The following is a 7197-nucleotide window of genomic DNA, read 5'->3' as shown; positions in this document are numbered from 1 at the left end:
ACTCTTGCACCCAAGCTTCAGGGAACATCAAGGAAGGAGGGTATTGTAAAAGCCAGAAGACCATGAGATATAATTCCTAGAAATTATAGGGAAGCTTTATTCATGATACATTAACCATGCAGCTGGCTAAACAAGACCTATACAATGACAATGCCAGTTGGCTTGTCAGTGTAGATGGGAGAAACCTCACGTGTTCCCACCACTAGATGAAGAGCTACAGGCAATTAACAAGTGCTGGAGATAGAGAATTCATTTTCTACAGGGAAGAGGGCAGAAAATAGTATCAAATACAAAGTAGTCATGTTTAAAAGTATATACATATAAGCAACAGTAGATAGAAACATTATGGTACAGGGCTGGAGAGATGGCTCAGCCGTTAAAGGCTAGGCTCACAACCAAAAATATAAGAAGCATTAGGGTACATTTTTATATTTACTTGCATATATATGAAATAATAATATTAAAGAAAGAGAGTTCCTGTATTTGAGAGGTATCAGGGCAACAATATGAGAGTGGTTGGAAGGAGATAAAGGGGGTGATTTAAACATCCTTTAATTAAACAAAAAAATGGAATCACATAATATATAAGTGGATTCTACAACTGACTTTTTAAATTCAGTGAATGATAACATGTATCAGCATTTCATTCCAACTTTATTTCTAAATATAATTTAATTGTTTGTCTACATCAAAGTTTATGTACCTATTTATTATTTGATGGACAATTGTATGTTTTCTTCGTTGCCACTAAAAGTAATATTCTTATTAATACATGCTTTGATTCCTCTAAGGTAGAAAGTTAACATTAGTTTTATTGGGTCAGTTCAATCATTTCAAAGATCTTCTAGAACATTTACTAAATTGGCTGTGGCAGTTTCCATTTCTACCTGAAATATATTAGGATTCATGCTTCTCCATATGTCACAAATATGTGTTACGTTCCTTTTTAAACGAACACTTTAACCAAATTATGGATATAAAACAAATCTCATTGTAATATTGATTTGCATCATCTTATGCTCATAAGGTTTTATATGCTTTGATATACTTAATACTTACATATGTTGTAGGAAAAATGTTAAGATAGGTGTTTTGTACATTTTTACTGGATTGTTAGTTGTTTCCTATTGAGTGATAAACATTCTATGTATACTAGATAAAAGTTTCTTATGAGAAATACAAGTTACAAATAATTTCTGTCAAGTGTTGGAGTGCCTGTCTGCTTTCTTAATGATGTGTGGTCATGGTATTGAGTTCTAGGGAAATTTGATGTACCAGTTTTATATTGATTTTTCACAAATAACTATGAAAACCTGTTGTTTTAGAGTTTCTACGGATCTGGAATTTGGGAGACTTCAGCTAGTGTTCTCTGCTGAAGTTCTGAAAAGAAATAAATCTTGGCCACCCATGTCCTCATGTGAAAGCATAAATACTGAGACTATAGTCATAACAATCTTGCTTTAAAAACCTAACTTACTAGATAGAAATCAATTTTCTTCTAGAATATTGTGTTCCTGAGAGAGCCTTGATAACCTGGAAGTGAACTTGCACTTGAATACACCGGAAACTCCTTTGAGGCTTCCTAAACATCTTGTGAAAGTGGGGTCAGGGCTAGAAAAATCTACAATTGCCGAGATAACCACATTTTCATAGACTAGCAGGGACTGGGAAGATGGCTTAAGTAATGAGACATTTTTGGCAGATTACTTATTTGATGCTTTCTCCTGACTATTCTGTTCTGTTTATAATCCACCATACATAGCCTTTGTGCTGAATTGGAAATAATGAAACTTGTACTAACATTAAAGTCCCATTATGAGATCTGTGATCAGAAACCACAAAAGACGAAACTGTCAGTATGTCCCCTCACAGAGTCATTGAAGAATCCTTTCAAGAACTCAAAAAATTCTGAGTTTAAGCATCATGTTTTCAAGTTCCTTTTGAATTTTTGGCTTCATGTGATTGAATTAGAGAGGCCATTTATCTCTTATTGTCAGTGTTCATGTGTTTGTAACAGTACCTTTGTTTCTACTCTCTGGTGCATGTAAAACATCTATTTGTGATTTCCATGTGTTCTTGCTCCTGCCATTGAAAATTGGTTTCTAGATTGATTCTTTGACTTCCATTTCCACAGATCATGCCGGTGTCAACATGAGAGATCCACATTTTTTACTGCAATGTACCTTTCTAGAAGGCTCTGCTCCTCAAGGTCCTTGCTAATGTTCACAGCCTCGATGTTTCCCATCTAGCCTCCATAGATTCCAGGAGGGGTCCTCTGCATTTGGGCCACTGTGGAGGACAATGCAGGGTGATATCACATTGAGCATTCTCATCTGGGTAAAGCAACCCCAAACCTTAAGGAAATCATACTTAAGTTCTTTGAGGTGAGAAGTAGACTGAAAGCAGTATTAAAAACAACAACAAAATCTTTATCTGTGAGGAGTTGTTTGTAGAGACTAGTCACCAATTATTTTCTCACTTATTTATTTGTGTGTGTGTGTGTGTGTGTGTGCACATGTGCTTGTGGCTTGTGTGTGTGGCTGTGGGTGGACAACTTGCCAACTAACAAAAGTCAGTTCTCTTCTCACAGACTGAGTTCAGGATGCCAGGCTTGGTAGAAATCAGACATCTCTGATTCACAGGTTATGTTTTAGAAAGTTGATCTGGAGCTGGAAAGATAGGTCAGTTAATAAAGTGCTTGCCTTGAAAGCAGGAGGACTTGACTTTGATCTCCCAAAGCCTCATTAAAAAGGTGTGCATGAAGCCAGGCGTTGGTGGTGCACGCCTTTAATCCCAGCCCTCGGGAGGCAGAGGCAGGCGGATCTCTGTGAGTTCGAGGCCAGCCTGGTCTCCAGAGCAAGTGTCACGATAGGCTCCAAAGCTACACAGAGAAACCCAGTCTCGAAAAACCAAAAAAAAAAAAAAAAAAAAGTGTGCATGGCAGGGCCTTCAAGGGTCTCCATCAAGTTCTTTGTGCATATATTAAGGCTTTCAGTTTAGTGTTTTTGTGGGATTCCTGAGTGTGCGAATGAGTGGGTTTTTTTATTCTTCTGCCTTCTTTTAGGGCTCTTTTCCTTCTGTTGGTTTGCTTGTCCAACTCTGAAATGATAGTTTTGTTTTATCTTAGTATATTTTATCTTGCTCTGTCTTGTTTTATCTCATAGAAGAATCCTGCTCATTTCTAATGAGAGATAGAAAGGGAGTAGATCTGGATGGGATGAGATGTGGGCAGGGACTGGGAGGATTATTGAGGAAACTGTAATCAGGATATATTATGTAAGAAGATAATCATTTTTCAATTGAAGAAGAAAGAAAAATGCTGAGCACAGTGGTGTGCATTTGTAATCTCAGTGCTGGGGAGGCTAGTGAGATAGGAATGTACTGAGAGCTTTGCTGGTTATCCAGTCTGGCCTATTTAATGTGTCCCATAACAATCTCACAAAACAGAGTTAATGGTTCCTGGGGAGTTATATCCAAGGTTGATCTCTGGTTTCTACTTGCACGTGTGCAAGCAAACATCCTTGCATACTCATGTGCATACACAGATATACACCCACTTTTTCTCATCTGGGTAAAGCAACCCCAAACCTTAAGGTATACCCACATAAATATAGATGCTTTCTCACACACATAAAATATGCATTGAATGATTCAGTCCATTGAATTTTCACAGAGCAAGTTTTAATCTCTCCATTGTATAGATGAGAAAAGTGAAACCCAGAGCGGGCATGCCACTAGACTAGTTTGCCCATCCAGGAAGCACCAGAAATAAAGTTAACAAAGATTGAAAACAAAGTTGCCTTTTGTTGCATTGTTCTGTCCCACTGTTTACTAGTAACATCTGACATAACCGTAACAAAGATTTGACTTTTTGATACAAGTGCATTCCGTATCTTGAAGCATTAAAGTCTATGAGTTGGCTGTATTATGATCTTAAGGAAAGGAAACAGTAATGAAAGGGCTATTAAGAACTAATTCTTATGGAGAAATACCTAAGAGTGGATTGTGCAACAAGTATCAAAAATGGCTCTCTTGTTTTTAAACTGCTATGATAGGAGAGCAATCAATATGGAACCATATTCATGTCTCTTTGGATCTGAGGCATTGCTGGTCAATTGCTATTGAAAGTCAGATCATTTGTTGACAATATCCTCAGTCTACAAGAAAGATTACATTGACAATGACTGCTTTTGGGACACAGAGTAAAATTAACTTCTAGGTTATCCCCGTCAAGGACCATTAAGTCCTGAACTATGAGGGACACTGTGAACAAGTCATATTTTAACCTCCCATGAGCACACGGCCGGCAGGTTTCTCTCCACACCCCCCCCCTTCAACAAATCTGACCTTCACTGAAATTTATGTGAAAATGAAAAGGGAGAAGAAAGCTGTGGCCCTGCCAAATTCTGACGATGTTACTCATTTTAATTACTGGTATTTGGAAATTAAATGGCCTAGGGCTTGTTCGGCAATTTGTTTCAGGAAAAAAAATGATTTAAGCAAGCCACAGAGTCCCAGAATCTTTTTACAGCAGGTGTTGAACAAGGCGTTCATTTTTCTTTTTACAGAGTGTCCTTGTAAGCATAATAACAATTAGGAAGCAAGGCCTGCATGTCAAAACCTCAGGCTCGTTCTGACATTCTTCCTTTGGCTACTTCATTGCTTCCAGTTTCTTCAGTCAGCTTTGCAAATGCATGCACTTGAAAATTTCCTGCAAATAATGTGACATGTTGGAGAGTATTTTTTGTGAAGGTAAAGATTTTAAGGGGGACTATGAAAAGTACTTTAAAGTTAATTAAACTGATTCTCTGTCCTTATATTCTATTTTCTAGCTCTGAGTTCAGTTAAAATGACATTAATACAGTAAATTAAAGTAGTTTAAAAGAAAAATAATGTTTAATTTTAGCACATTTGTATATCTTTTGAAACTGGTCATCAGTTCAAAGTTCCATGAATAGTAGGCCACACTTGTAATACACCTTAGTAAAGAAAATGTAATGTGTGTACACACTGTGATTTTATTCATGTATTGAGAAAAAATGAAATAATAACATATGCAAGAAAATGGAAATTATTACATTAATTGAAATAGGCTAGACCAAAATGTCAAATACAGCATGTTTTCTTTCATATGTGGAACCTAGATGTGTGAGTATGTGTTTGTGAGTATGAGTGTACAAGTGTGTTTGTGTGGATGTTTGTGAGATTAAATAGGTGTGTGTGTGTGTGTGTGTGTGTGTGTGTGTGTGTGTGTGTGTGTCTGTGTAGAAATTGGAAAAAGGACCCTGAGAAAAGAAGTGATCTTAAATGGGGTAAAGGGAGGAAACAATAGAGGCCACAGGCACTGAGTGAGCCCTGGTAGCCTCCGTGCCCCTCCTGCAAAGCATGACCCCGGGATCCTCCAACCCCTCCTGGCTCACCTGCCACCATGGCTGACAAGGAAGCTGCCTTTAAATGAAGCAGAAGAAGAATGTATGATCAATGAGGAATACAAAATATGGAAGAATACCTACCCCTTTTCTTTATGATTTTGATGATGACCCATGCCATGGAGTGGCCCAGTTTAACTGCCCAGTGGCTTCCAGATGTAACCAGGCCTGAATGAAAAGATTTCAGCATTCACCTAGGAACACATACGTCAGATGAATAAAACCACCTGGTGACAGCCAGTGTCCAGCTTCCTAACAATGATGCTCATTTTGATGCATCACACCATGACAGTGAAAAAGGAGAACTCGGAGGTTTTGGCTCTGTCAGTGGGAAAATTGAAATAGAAATCAAGATCAACCACGAAGGAGAAGTAAACAGGGCTCGGTACGTGCCCTAGAATGCTTGCATCATTGCAACAAAGACTCCATCCGGTGATGTGCTTGGTTTTGACTACACAAAGCATCCTTCTTAACCAGACCCTTTTGGAGAGTGCAACTCAGATTTACGTCTCCGAGGACATCAGAAGGAAGGTTATGGTCTTTCTTGGAATCCAAATCTCAGTGGGCACTTACTTAATGCTTCAGATGACCATACCATCTGCCTCTGGGACATCAGTGCAGTTCCAAAAGAAGGGTAAGTGGTGGACGCAAAGACCATCTTCACAGGGCATATAGCAGTAGCAGAGGACGTTTCCTGGCATCTGCTCCACAAGTCTCAGTTTGGGTCTGTTGTTGACGATCAGAAACATGATTTGAGATACTCGTTCAAACAATACTTCCAAGCCAAGCCACTCGGTCGATGCTCACACTGCTGAAATGAACTGCCTTTCAGTCCTTATAGTGAATTCATTCTTGCCACATGATCAGCCTTGTGGGATCTGAGAAACCTGAAACTCAAGTTACATTCCTTTCAGTCACATGAGGATGATTTATTCCAAGTTCAGTGGTCACCTCACAATGAGATATTTTGGCTTCTAGTGATACTGAATGTAGGTTGGATATCGGGGGTTTAAGTAAATTGGAGAAGAACAGTCCCCAGAAGATTCAGAAGATGGCCCACCAGAGTTATTGTTTATTCATGGTGGTCACACTGCCAAGATACCTGATTTCTCCTGGAATCTGAATGAACCTTGGTGATTTGTTCAGTATCAGAAGACAATGTCATGCAAGTGTGGCCAATGGCAGAGAACATTTACAATGATGAAGACCCTGAAGGAAGTGTGGATCCAGAAGGACAAGGATCATAGACATGTTTGCACTTGTGATTTAGACTTCTCTTGTTTTCTTCTGAACCCTGAGGTGGATTTAACACTGGTTTGAGACACAGAGTTCGTTCAGCAATCTCGATACAATAGGTGCCACCACCAAGAATATTAGCCCAAACCATGGGTATTTTCTAAATCTTAACTAGGGGACTCAACTCAACAAAGCCACAGACTTGTATTTAAATTTTCTTCAGGAATTTTCTTGTATCAAACCCAGGTCTAAAGCAGACTCACAAATGGGGCATATTCCTATTCTGTGGGCTGCCGTATTGTCTTGCTGACTGTGTCCTTTGCCTTACAGAAGCTTCTCAGTTTCAGGAGGTCCCATTTATTAATTGTTGATCTCAGTGTCTGTGCTACTGATGTAATGTTCAGGAAGTGGTCTCCTGTAACAATTCATTCAAAGATACTTCCCACGTTTTCTGCTAATAGGCTCAGTGTGGCTGGATCTAGACATTCACCAACCCCACATCCGACAGAGGGCTGACCTCCAAAATTTACAA

The 7197-nt window shown here is 38.9% G+C and overlaps 1 pseudogene; it reads left to right on the top strand.

Moving 5' to 3' along the window:
- The first annotated feature begins 5428 nt into the window (after nt 1-5428).
- Nucleotides 5429-6676, top strand: LOC100754035 (annotated as a pseudogene).
- Nucleotides 6677-7197: the final 521 nt, after the last annotated feature.

The sequence above is a fragment of the Cricetulus griseus genome, chromosome X, assembly GCF_003668045.3.
Source record: "Cricetulus griseus strain 17A/GY chromosome X, alternate assembly CriGri-PICRH-1.0, whole genome shotgun sequence".
Taxonomy (NCBI): Eukaryota; Metazoa; Chordata; class Mammalia; order Rodentia; family Cricetidae; genus Cricetulus; species Cricetulus griseus.
The sequence above is the reverse complement of the archived record's forward strand: the minus strand, read 5'-3'. Positions and strand labels throughout refer to the sequence as shown.